Raw genomic sequence first — 16,553 nt, forward strand, 5'->3', positions numbered from 1 at the left:
AATAGAACGAATGCAAAGAAAGCCAAAATGAACACCTTTCCCGATTTATGACCGGTTTCGGTGGGTAGAGAGGAATAGTTATCGAAAAGGAACGAGAATGTGAACTTGTTGGAATTGGACTTGTAAACTTTTTCAATTTCGAAGTTTTAAGGCGAAGGAAACTCGATAACGAACGAGTGGAATCCATGTCCAAAGGGGGTTGAGCTATACGTTCTTCAAATTTGGCCCCGATAATAGCGGTATACTCCTCAAGCGTAGGGGTCAATTCCAATCCTCGAAAGTTGAACGTCATTGTTCGCGCGTCCCATGCCTTGGCTAGTGCTTGAATGAGCGCCGGTTGGTATTCCACTTTGATCAAATCTACAAGTCGTCCCAAACGTCCTTCCACATAGGCTTTGTTGACGATGTCGAGGCGATCCCACCATATAGCAAGTTCCTTGCGCGGTATTGGGATGACTTTGATGTCTCCATTCCCCATGATCTAAGAATGCAAAAATGATGATCCTAAAGTCAATTACCACAGTTTAATATGCATATGCATGTAATGTGATGCAAATGTGCTAACCAAATTCCATGTCATCTTTTGGTAACATGAGGGTCAACTACTCCCACTTGACCCAAATAAGCCAAATAGGGTAATTATGGACCAAATCTCACCCAAAGATGGCATGTAATTTGATTAGGATCGTTTAAGCGTAATCGGGGTAAAAAGGTCGTTCACAAATTGACAACTCATGAAATTTACAAGTCTAATACAATAAAGTCAAAAAAGATAGAACATGATAATATCCAGAGATGTTCGGACAATAAATGTCGATGAAAGTACATAATAGACTCAAAATATAATGAAACCTAGAAAATGCCCCAAAGTCGTACTAATCTAGACGGTGGGAATGGTATCCTCATCCGATGAAATCTCTACTATCTCGGGAAGCTTGATATCTTCTTCATCATCGGAGGATATGGTGATGATTTCCTTCTTCTTAATCGGAGAATGTTTTGGGGCCGTCTTGGTAGCATGAGGCTTCCTCGCCAACTTCATGTACAATTCACGGATTCTTTCTTTCTCGCGCTCGAGCTCCAAATATCGTCCACATCGGGTATAATCGCAACTCTCGCTACGGATGCGGTTCCGTCCGTTGAGCTCTCGTCCGTGAACAAATCCGAAAACTCGGAATGTAGCGGGTACTCGGTCCTCGCGTCGAATGGTCCTCCGCTCCCATGTGAATACATCGGGTGCATCAACACGACTTTGGGGCGCCATCTATCCTAAAAAGGAAAATTTGACTTTCAACCCCGATCACTTAAACGATCTTACAAATTGTGATGATATGTAGTGGAAATGTATGATATGCAAAATTTAAATTTACAAGTTCAAAATAAAAAGGGTAGAAAGCCTTACCAACCGATGTTACTCTTTTTTTGGTTTTTGGTTTTAGGTATACCAACCATCCATTTCACATGCGCATGAGACAGGTGAGGTTTAACTCTAAAGAAATCAAAAAGGCTCGGGTATGGACCTAAAAAGGCTCCCGCTATACAAATCGATGGGCCGCCCACAAGCGCAATCAAACAACAAGTGGGTAGGACCATCAATCTTGCATAGCGAGCGGGATCAAATATGGTCAACCCAAGTGCAATCAAACACAAGAGCTTCGCATACCGATCCCTATCTATGGCGACCTAAAAGGTGATTTCGCGGCTCGGGTTTAGGCGCTTGTGTGTGTGGTGTCGTGATCCTCAAAATATGCAAGACATGCACCACAATTTATATTCAAAACACCGCTTCAATATTTGCATAAATAAACAAACAACCCAAAACTCCATATCTGCATCAAAAATGGTTAGCATAGACGCCACCCCTTATAACTCCCATCTCGCATCAACATTTAACACTTTTTGTTAGTGGACGTACCTCATCTTCAAGAGCATCTCGTGAAAACGAGGTTAGAAAACAATCAGCATTTTTATCGGCTTAAATCCATCTAAATTAGTCCCCAGATGAGTCGCCGGTCTGTCGCGACCCTCCCGGAAATTTCCTTCCCGGGGGTGGAATAGGACTAACGAGCCGATCCCCTCCTTTTTATAGACATATATATAGGGGATCGCGAGTCTCTCCCAAGACCCATTACTCGAATCGCGATGTCGGGTAAAATTTTTCAAATATCGAAATTGACCTTGTGTGGTCGGGTGGCATGTGCGAGATGTACATGCAATTTGGAGTCGCCACCGATCGATTTATTGGAAGGTACGATCGGAAAACCTTACCGAGCGGTCGGGAGAAACCGTTCGGTTCCGCGAAAACCAGAGATTTTGGGTCCGGGGATTTGATTACGCCAAGTTTCATATTTGACGCCCTTTCGGTTACCGATGTTGATTGTTTTTCTAACCTAAGATTTCATGCGGATGCGACATCAGATGAGGTAGGTCCTAAAAAATCTAAGTATTCATACGGATGGGATTTTTCTATCCTAATCAATCACAATCAGAGGAATTAATGCGCAATCAAAATCATTACAAGCAATCAAATCAATCAATCAAGGTTCAATATGTCTAAAATGGCCCTATCGGCCCACACAAAAATCAATTTTGGGTATCGGGGTGATTTGGTAAAAATTTGGGGCGGATGGCCCGTAAGGGTATAATGGTCATTCTTGGGGTTTGGGACCGAAAATCACAAAATTTCGATTTGGCCAGTTGAATGTGGCCATTTCTCATTTTTTGTGATTTTCTTGAATTTTTCTAATTTTTTCTATATTTTTTTTTTTGAATTTTTATTTATTTTTCAAAAATATTAGAAATTTTCCGGATCGAAATTAATCGACCCTCGAAGTCTCAAAAATTTTCGATCCAGACTTTATGAGTCCCGAATCGATCTAGAAATTTTTAGAAATTTTTTATGAAAATAGGGGAATTTTTATGAATTTTCTAAGTATTTTTACAATTTTTTTTGGATTTTTGGAAATTTCTTTTTATTTTTTATTATTTTTTTATTAATAAACCGGACCGGGTCAAACCGGTCAACGACCGGTCAACCCGGTCAGACCCGACTCGCAGACCCATCGGACTCAAAAACGGCACCGTATATGCATTTCTAAAATATATTTTTTTTGATTTTCTAAGCAAAATTCCCAATATTCGAAAATATAAAGAAAATAATGGACGGCCGAGATCAATCCCAGAATCGATCTCGGCCGTCGACTCTCACCCTAGCAAGAACGACAACGTATCGGCCCGTCCTCATAAAACGACGCCACATTTACTAATGAAACGGACGGTCACGATCCGCTTTACATTTAATCTCAACCGTTGGTCGCCCTATGATCAAAACGACGCCGCATTATCTAACAAATAAACGGCCACGATCCACTCTCAAATCTAATCTTGACCGTTCATTCTACCTAAACTAAAACGACGTAGTTTTAATTAATAGCACGGACGGTCACGATCTACGCTAGGTCGAATCTGAGCCGTTCAACCTCTATACGCCCTGAACGACGTCGCCTAACACTCACTAATACGGCGCCGTTTCACCATTTTTATTTTCTATCTAATATATCAATAACTAAAAAATGCAAAATCAGATCCGACGGCCACAGATCAAACTCATCTAATTACCTAGGCCGTCGGATCAAGGCCGACTCGGCTCGTCCGCGCCAACGGCCGAGCCGAGTCGGCGACACCGTGGACCAATCCGGACTCGACACGTCGCCTAGTTGACTAATTGACCACGCCACGTCATCGTCTTCAACCTCGCGTCCGACGATGCAATGAACGGCCAGAATGATTCCGGCGAGATCTAACGGCGAGATCTCGCCGGAATGACACGAGACCACCACCGGACGACTCGACTCGACTTCCACTACAACATATCCAATAATCAAACAATTTTATCGAAGCGAGATCAAGAGCTACGAACTAAACGCAGAGCTTCAACTCGCAGTTCATACATGCGGATTCAAAACAAATCAAGGCAATTAACTCATACACGAGCATAATAGGAGAGTTAGAGAGCTTACCTCGAGCTCTGATTGAGCTCGCTAGGGCTAGAATAGCCGCGGCCGGTGCTCGGCCGCACCGAGATGCAATGAAGGTTCGACTCATGGAGTTTGGGCAAAATCAAAGCGAGAAAACCATGCGATCGTGGTCAGAGGTGTATGAGGATCAAAAGGCACAAAACAATTTCAAGAATCGAACGCAAGAACACGAGATGCCATAGTAGCTCAGTAGAGAAGATAGAAGTTCGACTCACCTGGTTTGGAGATCGCAGGCTAATCCAAGTGACTCGGTCGCTTTCGGAGCTGCTTTGAAGCTTCTGAAGTGGATCGCGAAGCTCGATTAGCTCTGGATTGGCTTGATGAGCAATCCACGGTCGCCGCTCGAGATTTCTTCAATGTCGAAGACCGAGAGCTTTCTCTCTCTCTCTAGCTCTCTCTCTCTCTATTCTGTTTGGTCCGGTGAGCATGAATGAACCTCCTCCATCCGGAATCTTCCTCGGGCCTTTTATACTTGCTTTTGAATTTGCGCGCGTCGGGTGTGAGCTGGCCGAGGGGTTCTCACGTGCGCCATCACGTGATTTTTGGTCACCGGAGGTCGAACGGCGACGGGCATGAAGACACACTCCGTTTGGTCCTCCGTTAGTCACGAATTATGCTTGAATTTGTGCATTTTTGGGGAAATGTTGACTTTGTGTGCGCTGAACCTTTGACTCGATCGCCGGCGCATCTCCGGTGACGATTGGTCCCGGCGTTGGTGGCAATCGATTCCTCTTGAGTTGAGCCACAAAAGCCCTAATGTGATTAGTCGGATTAGGTTCGAATCGAGCTTCAATTTGACTGTTGAATGTCAGCCCTGGAACCTGCAAAATGCACGCATGAATTGGGGAAGACGACATTGTTTGGACCGGTTCGACCGGTCCGACCGGCGGTCAGACCGGTCTGAACCGGTTCAGATAGTGAAATTCCCCCAATTTTCAAAATTAAGCAAAATCAATGGGGAATTTTCGCAATTAAACCTCAAAATTGCACTTAGGGGCCTGGATATTATCTAGAAATGTGTTTTTGCCCAAAATTTCCATCAATTTATATGAAAACCCCAAATTTTTCAACTTGCCCAAATTAGGGAAATGTTCAATTGAGTGTCAATTTGATTAAATTGGATCATGAAACCTATGCCAATCAATTCTAAATGTATGAAAACATAGGGTGACAGTCCAATTTTACCATGAGAGTCCCTCAATAAAAAGTAATTTCAAAAATTGGCCAATTGAGGGACTAAATTGCAAAAAATTTGGGGATTCTTGTCTAATTCGTGCAATTCGTGCAATTGAGGGTGCAATTGATCAAATTTAAATTCAAAGGGACCACAATTGAATGTCTAGACTCCAAATGTGCAAAAATTTGCAAATAAAAAGACTCAATTGGTATTTTTTTGTGTAAATTCAACCTTAGGCATTGTGAAGAAACACCTAAAATTGAACTCAATTTTTGATTTTTCTTGAGGTCAATATGAAAAAGGAATTAAAAGAAAAATATTGAACATTTTTCTGTATTTTTGCGATCTCGAAAAGTATTTTTTATGAATTTTTCAAGTATTTTCCTATTTTCGAAAATATTAAAAAAAAATGCGAAAAACATGAAAAATTATTTTTTGTTCCAAATTGGTTCCTTATGCTTGGCCAAGGCTTCCAATGTTGATTTTATAATTTTTTAATTTTTTGTGAATTTTTAATGAATTTTGGAAAATAAAACTAAAGAAAACCGATTAAAAATTCAGGTGTCAACAATGAGGGTCAACTACTTCCACTTGACCCAAATAAGCCAAATAGGGTAGTTACGGACCTAATCTCACCCAAAGATGGCATGTAATTTGATTAGGATCATTTAAGCGTAATCGGGGTAGAAAGTCGCTCACAAATTGACGACTCATGGAATTTACAAATCTAACACAATAAAGTTGAAAAGGATAGGACATAATAGCATCTAAAGATGTTCGGACAATAAATGTCGATGAAAGTACATAATAGACTCAAAATTTAATAAAACATAGAAAATGCCCCAAAGTCGTACTAATCTAGACAATCGGAACGGTATCCTCATCGGATGAAATCTCCACTATCGCGAGAAGCTTGACATCTTCTTCGTCATCGGAGGGTATGGTGATAACTTCCTTCTTCTTAATCGGGGAGTGTTTTGGGGCCGTCTTGGTCGCACGAGGTTTCTTTGCCAATTTCATATACAACTCCCAAATTCTTTCTTTCTCGCGCTCGAGTTCCAAATATCGTCCACATCGGGTATAATCGCAACTCTCGCTACGAACGCGGTTCCGTCCATTGAGCTCCCGTCCATGGACAAATCCAAAGACTCGAAATGTAGCGGGTACTCGGTCCTCGCGTCGAACAGTCCTCTGCTCCCATGTGAATACGTCGGGTACATCAACACGACCTCGGGGCGCCATCTATCTAAAAAGGAAAATTTGACCTTCAACCCCGATCACTTAAACGATCTTACAAATTGTGATGATATGTCGTGAAAATGCATGATATGCAAAATTAAAATTTACAAGTTCAAAATAAAGAGGGTAGAAAGCCTTACCAACCGATGTTACTCTTTTTTGGGTTTTTGGTTTTAGGTATACCAACCATCCATTTCACATGTGCATGAGACAAGTGAGGTTCAACCCTAAAGAAATCAAAAAGGCTCGGGTATGGACCTAAAAAGGCTCCCGCTATACAAATCGATGGGCCGCCCACAAGCGCAATCAAACAACAAGTGGGTAGGACCATCAATCTTGTATAGCGAGCGGGATCAAATATGGTCAACCCAAGTGCAATCAAACACAAGAGCTTCGCATACCGATCCCTATCTATGGCGACCTAAAAGGTGATTTCGCGGCTCGGGTTTAGGCGCTTGTGTGTGCAGTGTCGTGATCCTCAAAATATGCAAGACATGCACCACAATTTATATTCAAAACACCGCTTCAAAATTTGCATAAATAAACAAACAATCCAAAACTCCATATTTGCATCAAAAATGGTTAGCACAGACGCCACCCCTTATAACTCCAATCTGCATCAACATTTAACACTTTTTGTTAGTGGACGTACCTCACCTTCAAGAGCATTTGCAGAAGACGAGGTTAGAAAACAATCAACATTTTTATCGGCTTAAGTCCTCTTAAGATGAAAATCCCCAGCGGAGTCGCCAATCTGTCGCGACCCTCCGTCGGTTCCGTTAGGGTCCCGGCGGGGCGAGTAGGGTTAACGAGCCGATCCATTTTTTTTATATATTTTTTTTTATGGGATCGCGGGTCCCTCTCAAGACCCATTACTCGAATCGCGATGTTGGGTAAAATTTATCAAATATCAAAATTGACCTTGTGTGGTCGGGTGGCATGTGAGAAGTGTACATGCAATTTGGAGTCGCCACCGATCGATTTATTGGAAGGTACGATCGGAAAACCTTACCGAGCGGTCGGGAGAAACCGTTCGGTTCCGCGAAAACCAGAGATTTTTGGGTCCGGGGACTTGGTTACGCCAAGATTCGAATTGACGTCCTTTCGGTTACCGATGTCGAGTGTTTTTCTAACCTAGGATTTCATGCAGATGCGATATCGGGTGAGGTAGGCCCTAACAATTCTAAGTATTCATGCGGATGGGATTTTAATATTCCTAACAATCACAATCATGAAAATTAAATGCGCAATCAATATAATCGCAATCAATCAAATCAAATCAATCAAGGTTTGGCATGTCTAAAATGGCCCTATCGACCCACACAAAATTCAAATTTGGGTTTCGGGATGATTTGGTGAAAATTTGGGGCGGAAGGCCCGGAAGGGTAGAATGGTCATTTTTGGGATTCGGGACTCGAAAATCACAAAACCGGGGTCGGGCCAGTTGAATGTGGCCATTTCCCATTTTTTGTGATTTTCTTGAATTTTTCTAATTTTTTCTAATTTTTTGGATTTTTTATTTATTTTCTAAAAAATGTTGGAAATTTTCCGGATCGACACAAATTGACCCTCGAAGTCCCAAAATTTTCAATCCAGACTTTATGAGTCCTGAATCGATCTAGGAATTTTTAGAAATTTTTTATGAAAATCTGGGAATTTTTGTGAATTTTTTTAAGTATTTTTACAATTTTTTTGAATTTTTGGAAATTTCTTTTTTATTTTTTTTTATTTTTTATTATTAAACCGGACCGGGTCAACCCGATCAACGGCCGGTCAACCCGGTCCAACCGCCCACGGATCCGCTCGGACCCTCTCTACGCAAAACGGTACCGTATATGTATATATACTATATTTTTTTGATTTTTTTTAATACTAATTCCTAATATCCGAAATATAAGAAAATGAATGGACGGCTGAGATCAACTTCAAAATCAATCTCAGCCGTCGACTCGACTCAACATAAAACGACGTCGCATGTTGACATCGAACGGACGGCCAAGATTCGATTCCCGGACTTCATCTCACCAGTCGAACCCTACTAAACTAAACGACGCCGCATCACTCTAATAGACGGACGGCCACGATTAAAACTAAACTAGATCGGGACCGTCTTTCCTATCTGAAGCCCGAAACGACGACGCTTTATCCCCTTCAAGCAAAACGGTGCCGTGTCGGTTAAAGCATTGAACGGTCACGATTGACTCCAGATTTGATATTAACCGTTCATTCCTCATATAGCAAAAACGACGACGTAACTCCTAGACTAAACGGCGTCGCTTTTCATATTTTCTATTTTCTAAATAAACCGATTATCTAAAATCCGAAAATTCTAATCTAACGGTCTAAAATCAAACTAACCTAATTATTTCGGCCGTCGGATCAAAGCCGAGTCGGACTACCCGCGCCAACGGCCATGCCAACTCGGACTCGAACCGGACCTATCGGGACTTGACACCTCGGCCGTTGACTCGGCCGACTGCCGGGTCGGCTTGTCTTCAACCTCGCGACGACGACTACATGAACGGCTGACATTCCTCCGGCGAGATCCAACGGTGAGATCTCGCCGGAATGACATGAAACCAACGCCAAACGACTCGCCTGAACCTCCTCTATAACATATCCAAAAATCAAACGATTTCACCGAGCTAATCTCGAGCTATGAACTTCGCACAGAGCAACGATTCAAAGTTCAATCCAGCAGATCAAAGCCAAACCAAAGCAATTAACACATACGAGAGCATCATAGAAGGTTTAGAAGACTTACCTCGAGCTCTGATTGAGCTCGCGAGGTCTAGGATAGCCCGACTAGTGCTTGGCCGCACCGAGCGATGTTGGAGGTTCGACTCGCATGATTCGGGAGAAATAGATGCAGAAATGAAGTGCGAACATGATCGTAGATGTCCATAATAGAAAAGGCACACGTCAATTGAAAGGATTATGCTCGGGAGGCCAAGATGCCATAGCTGCACAGAAGGGAAGTTCAGAACTCGACTCACCGTTTTTCGAAGTTTCTGGCCAAATGAGCTGGTTCGATCGACTCTAGGAGATGCGGGTGAGCTTCCGACGGCAGTCCGGTGGCTTGATTTGGCCTGAATCGGCGGCGGCGAAGTCGCACGGCTTCGGTCGAAGCTCGAGCTTGAACTCTGCGCGGGAGCTTCTCTCTCTTACTCTCTCCCTTTCTCTCTCTATTCTGTTTGTGAGCGAGCAAAATGAGCCTCCCTTTTCCAGTAACCTTCCCAGCCTTTTATACCCATATTTTTGAAATTTCGCGCGAGCGGGCAAGCTTCGCCGGGCCTGTTCACGTGCGTTAGCACGTGCCTTTTGGTCATCGGACGGTGACGGAGTTGGTTAGAACTCCGTCCACGTCCGTTTGGCCTTCCGTCGAACCAAAATACGCGCGAATTGAGTTCTCGCTTGCATACGTTGACTTTCCCACGTAGCCGCGACATTAACCGGCTCGCCGGAGCTTCTCCGGCGGCCAATGATCTTGATATCGTGCTCAATCGATGCATATTAACCTGGGGAACAAAACGCCTAAGTTAATTGCTCCGATTATCATCAATTGGCTTGTCAATTTGATCTTTGAATCTCGGCCAAACATTGTTCATGCGCGCAAATGCCTTGAGGAAGAAGACGATACTGTTTGGACCGGTTCGACCGGTCCAACCGGCGGTCGGACCGGTCCGAACCGGTTCGGACAATGAATTTCACACAATTTTCAAAATTAAACAAAATTGGCTGGGAATTTTTGTAATTAAATTTCAAAATTGAACTCGGGGGCCTGAATATTATCTAAAAATGTGGTTTTGCCCAAAAATTTTCATCAATTTGCACAAAAACCCCAAATTTTTCTATTTGCCCAAATTGGGGAAAACTTCAATTGGACGTCAATTTGATAAAATTGGACCACGAGACCCATGCCAATCGATTCATAATGTTCAAAAACCTTAGGGGTAGCCCAATTGTGTATAGAAAGTTCCTCAATTGGAAGTAATTTCAAAAATTGCAAAGTTGAAGGACTTAATTGCAACATTTTTAAGAATTTCTGTGCAATTCGTGTAATTCGTGCAATTAAGGGCGCAATTGATCAAATTGAAATTCAAAGGGGCTGCATTTGAATGTCTAGACCTGAAATGTGCAAAAATTGCAAATAAAAAGACTCAATTGGCATTTTTTATGAAAATCCAACCTTAGGTGTTGTGAAGGAACACCTAAAATTGAACTTAATTTTCAATTTTTCTTGAGGACAAAATTAAAAGGGAATTAAATGAAAAATATTGAACATTTTTGTGTATTTTTGTGACCTCGAAAAGTATTTTTTATGATTTTTTTCAAAGATTTTTCTATTTTTCGAAAATATTAAAAAAAATGTGAAAAATATGAAAAATTATTTTTTCTTCCAAATTGGTTCCTTATGCTTGGCCAAGGCTTCCAATGTTGATTTTTAATTTTTTTGATTTTTTGTGAATTTTTAGTGAATTTTGGAAAATAAAACTAAAGAAAACTAACTAAAAATTCTCGTGTCAAAAGTACCTACAGAAGCTCAAACCCTATTTCAAATTTTCTAAAAAGCAGATCGGCTTTCATCTATGCAGCTACTCACCGTCCGAGAGGGTGCCATCTGAGGACCTAGGTTGACTAGTGTACCTACGTAAGCTCAAACCCTATTTCAAATTTTCTAAAAAGCGGATCGGCTTTCGTCTATGAAGCTACTCACCGGTCGCGGAGGGTGCCATCTCGAGGACCTAGGTTGACTAGTGTACCTACGGAAGCTCAAACCCTATTTCAAATTTTCTAAAAAGCAGATCGGCTTTCGTCTATGCGGCTACTCACCATCCGAGAGGGTGCCATCCGAGGACCTAGGTTGACTAGTGTACCTACGTAAGCTCAAACCCTATTTCAAATTTTCTAAGTTGAGGATCCGAGGACCCGGGAATGCCGGAAGACCCGCAGAGAATCAAAGTTAGTCAAATATTTCAAATGCAACTTTTCCGAGGATTTGGGATCACTAGGGAACCCGCAGAAAATTCAAGTTAATCAAAAATTTTTAAAATGCAACTTTTCCGAGGATTTGGGATCACCAGGGAACCCGCAGAAAATTCAATCGGACATCATTAGAATGACAATTCTAAGTCTTGTGGAGAAACTTAAGAATTCTTAGACAAATTTTCAAAGTGTATTTGCGAAGGAAATGTATCCAATCACAAGTTCAAATTTCCATTGGGGATGGATTTTGAATGACACATCTTGAGTGTTCTTCAAAAAGGTTGTTTTAAAAATTTTTCAAAAGGGTTTTCCTTCATCCAAGAGGGCTTCTCACCATTTTGGAAAGGCTTTTCTTAAAATTCGAATCTGCTCACGTAAAACCTAACCTTGAGGTTTCGGGATCATTCGAGATGCATACAATCCGACTAATCAGAGAAGGCATTTTAAAAGGGACCGTAATTCGGGCCAGGTCAAAGGCTCATCAAAGGATATTCATTTTGAGGCTTAGAAATGAACCTTGATTAACAATAGCTTCTTCGGGTTTACAAGTCAAGAACCCCGAAGTCATGATAAGACAGGATTGTACTTACCTCTTTAAGCGGTAGCTTCCTGTATGATTTCTTGCATCAACCTGAAACACCTCTTAGATCGGAAAAGTTTTGGTGACAGGTTGTATCTTGGCTTAAGGTGGGCTCTTTAAGAATGGCCATATTTTCAAAAGAGGGGTGAACTTTGGTGATCACCTTGACATTTTTCCAGCATGCATTTGCTTTTACGTAAGATTCATGATCATTCTTTCTTCAATTGACTTTGAGGATTTTCCTCTTTTCATCTTGATGATCTTTCTTCAGGATTTTCCCCTTTTCGGGATGTTCTTTTCATGGGCTTTGGCCTTGCTTTTACCAGGCACTTTGCTTTTTCTAGCCCTTTCATTCCTCGTCATTTTTTGCATTGATTGGCTCTTTTGAGACCAGTATCAAAAGTTCTTCCAAATTATGCATTTTGACTTATTGCTGGCAATTCCTTTGTTTACCCCAGGTGTGGGAGGTGATCACCAACAAGGGTTTAGAAATGAATATTCAAAGGCTCAAATTGGCTCTTCAAAGGGTAAGTGTTTGGGGATATAGAAATGAAATGCTTTTCTTCACTTTGAGGTGTTCCAAGTTTCGCGTAAATCACCCGAAGCTATCACAAAAAGATTGATGCAAGTTAGCACAATAAAGTCTTACCCGATCTTTTCTCCAAGGAATCATCCACTTGAACTTCCAAATATGCCCCCGGTGTGGGGTGGTTCTTGACAGGGTTATATTCATAAAATTCTCCCTTTTGGCTCGGATTGGTTATCAAGGGATATAATTGTGTATGGATAATTTTGGAATGGAAATGCCTTTCATCATTTCAATCCATGTAGTCATCGCGAATGATCCCTACGTCCCAAAATTAAGCTATTTCGCTCTATCACTCTCACTCATCACTCAAGTGTATCGGGGACGTGTTTGAGGATAATGCCTGCCTCTTTTCATCTGAAGGATCATTCTTTTGAAAAACTTTCAAAGCATGCCCTTTTATAGAAACTCAGGGCGTTTTCATCAAAATTCATCGTTTGCAAAATGTTCTCATCAAAAGATATATTCAAAAGATGTTTTTGAAACTTGTAATGAATGTCTCTTTGAAAGGGCCTTGTGACTTCTGTCCCCTGTAAAAACAAAAGGAAACAAATCAGTTCAAGATATTCAAAATTTTAAGTTCCGAAGCGATTTCTTCTCATCTCCTCCGGATGTTAACTCCCGTTTCCTGTAAAAACAAAAGGAAACAATCGGTTCAAAGATATTCAAATTTTCAAATCCCGAAGTGATTTCTTCTTGTCTCCTTCTACTGTCGATTCCCGTCTCCTGTAAAAATAAAAGGAATCAATTAAAAGATATTCAAAATTTTTAAGTTCCGAAGCGACTTCTTCTCGTCTCCTCCGGATGTTGACTCCCGTTTCCTGTTTTGATCAATTGCTCTGCAAAGTTCTTCATGATTCCCAGCTCACCTACAAAATACAAATGTTTGCAAATGCATGTATGCAAATGTCATGCGAATGCAAAGATCTTATGTGACTCAGATCTGCTCATCAATCGCTCCGAAGCTCAATTTTATTTCAAGGATAATATCTCTTCACGGCGTCTGCATTTACCGGACTCGCCAATTCTTCTCCATCCATGTTTACAAGTATAAGAGCTCCCCCGGATAAGACCTTCTGAATCACGTAGGGGCCTTCATAATTTGGCATGAATTTGCCTCCCGGATGTTGAGCATTTGGGAGCATTTTCTTCACAACTAGCATTCCCGCTTCAAAATTTCTAGGCTTGACCTTCTTGTTAATAGCCCCGGCTACTTTCTTTCGGTAGCTTTGACCATGACTGATAGCCTTTAATCTCTTTTCATCAATCAAATTCAATTGCTCATGTCTCTGCCGGTTCCACTCATCTTCTGTGAGTTCAACTTGAGACAGAATCCTTAAAGAGGGGATTTCCATCTCTACCGGTAGGATCGCTTCCATACCGTTGTTGACACCCGATTTTTAATCAATTTTCTTTTAGTTCTATTTTCCAAAATTTACCAAAAATTCACAAAAAATCAAAAAATTAAAAAATCAACATTGGAAGCCTTGGCCAAGCATAAGGAACCAATTTGGAACAAAAAATAATTTTTCATATTTTTCGCATTTTTTTTTTTTATATTTTCGAAAAATAGGAAAAATCTTTGAAAATTCATAAAAAATACCTTTCGAGGTTACAAAAATACACAAAAATGTCCAATATTTTTCTTTTAATTCCATTTTCATATTGACCTCAAGAAAAATTGAAAATTAAGTTCAATTTTAGGTATTTCTTCACTATGCCTAGAGTTGAATTTGCATAAAAAATACCAATTGAGTCTTTTTATTTGCAATTTTTGCACATTTGGAGTCTAGACATTCAATTGTGGTCCCTTTGAACTCCAATTTGATCGATTGCACCCTTAATTGCGCGAATTGCACAAATTAGGCAAAATCCCCCAAATTATTTGCAATTTAATCCCTCAATTGGCCGATTTTTGAAATTACTTTTAATTGAGGGACTATCATAGTGAAATTGGACTGTCCCCCTATATTTTCATGCATTTCAAATCGATTGGCATAGGTCTCATGGTCCAATTTTATCAAATTGACGCTCAATTGAACATTTTCCCCAATTTGGGAATATTGAAAATTTGGGGATTTCATATAAATTGATGGGAAGTGTTGGGCAAAAACACATTTCTAGATAATATCCAGGGTCCTGAATCCAATTTTGATGTTTAATTGCAAAAATTCCCAGCCAATTTTGTTTAATTTTGAAAATTGAATGAAATTCACATCGTCGAACCGGTTCGGACGGTCTCGATCACGGGTCGGACCGGGTGAACCGGTCCCGTACAGTGTCGTCGTCCCCAACAGATTATTGCATTTTGCAGGTTTGAACAATGGATTTCAACGGCCGAATTGGGGATCAATTCGTGCATAATCGATCCAATTTAGGTGGGGGTTTTGATCCTCGAGCTAAGGCCCGTCGATTGCCACCGGCGGCACGGCCAATGGCCGCCGGAGGTGTTTGGAATTGCAGGTCAAAGGCTCGGCGCACACGTAAAGTCAACCATTCGCAGAATACACAAGTTCAAGCCTAATTCGCGATTGACGGAGAACCAAACGGAGTCCAACGCGATAGTCATCATTGTCCGACCTCGGGCGACCAAAAAAATCCCGTGATTGGCACGTGATCGCATCGCCGACTCAAGCTCCGACGCGCGCGAATTTTTGAAAACGAGTATAAAAGCCCGAGGAAGGTTCTCGATCGGAGGAGGCTCATTCGTGCTCGTCCATTACCGGACTAGAGAGAGAAAGAGAGAGAAGAGAGAGAGAGACGCTCTCGCGAGCATCGACGCCGCCTCGTCGGAGCTCGACCGTGAGAGGCTCATTCGGCCAATCCCGGACCGCCGCGAGCTTCGAAACCACTTCTCGAAGTTCGCCCGAAGATCAAGGAAGCAATCGCGCCGTCCGAATCAACCCGCAACGCCTTAAAACGGTGAGTCCACTTCCCAATTATCTCACTGTGCATCCATGGCACCTCACCCGTGCGAACCTGATTCTTGAAATTAAAGTGTGCGTTTCCATCCTTGAACTTCACCGACCATGCTCGCATCTCGGTTTTTGCATCGATCCTGTTCGAACATCCCGAGTCGAAACCTCCAATCATCGCGGTCCGGCCGAACGTTGGCCGAGACCTCTCCAGCCTTCACGAGCTCAATCGAGCTTCGGGTAAGCTTCCTCAACTTCTTCTCGAGCTTCGTTTGATGGAATCGGATTGTTATGCTCGTCCTTCGAGATTGAACTTTGCATTGTCGTTACGTGTTTGACTTGATTCTCGCGATTCTCGTGAATGAAATGGTTTGATCTTTGAATATGTTGATCCGGAAGTTGAGATGAGTAGATTGGCGTTGGTTTGGGGTCAATCGGCCGAGGTTTCACCGTTGGATCTCGCCGGGAAACCTCGGCCGTTCGTTACGTGGCGTCGCGAGGAAGACGATGATGCCGACGTGGCGAGTCAACCGGTCAAAGAGCCTAGGTGTCATGCTGTGATAGGTCCACCGGATGCGAGTCAGCTCGGCCGTTGGCGCGAGCGGGCTGACTCAGATCCGATCCAACGGCCGAGATAAATAGGGTAGTTTGATTCTCGGCCGTTGGATCTCTCTTTTATATTTTTAAATAATTCGTTTATTAGGTAGAAAGTAGAAAAATATGAAACGGTGCCGTTTAGATCATGTCAGGGCGACGTCGTTTTGGCTTTAGACGTAATGAACGGTGGAGATCAAGTCCGGGTTTAATCGTGGCCGTTCGGTGTTTTAAAGGGAACGGCGTCGTTTTGGTTATAAGAGAATGAACGGCTTAGATCGGATCTCAAGTCAATCATGACCGTCCGTTCATTTCACGGTGGCGCGTCGTCGTTTTGAAGAGATGGACCAAGGTGACGTCGTTTTGGTCACGGGTGTTTGGACGGTCGAGATTGATCCGGGAATTGATCTCGGCCGTCCATCCCTTTTGAATATATTCC

This window comes from Rhodamnia argentea, chromosome 10, assembly GCF_020921035.1.
Source record: "Rhodamnia argentea isolate NSW1041297 chromosome 10, ASM2092103v1, whole genome shotgun sequence".
Taxonomy (NCBI): Eukaryota; Viridiplantae; Streptophyta; class Magnoliopsida; order Myrtales; family Myrtaceae; genus Rhodamnia; species Rhodamnia argentea.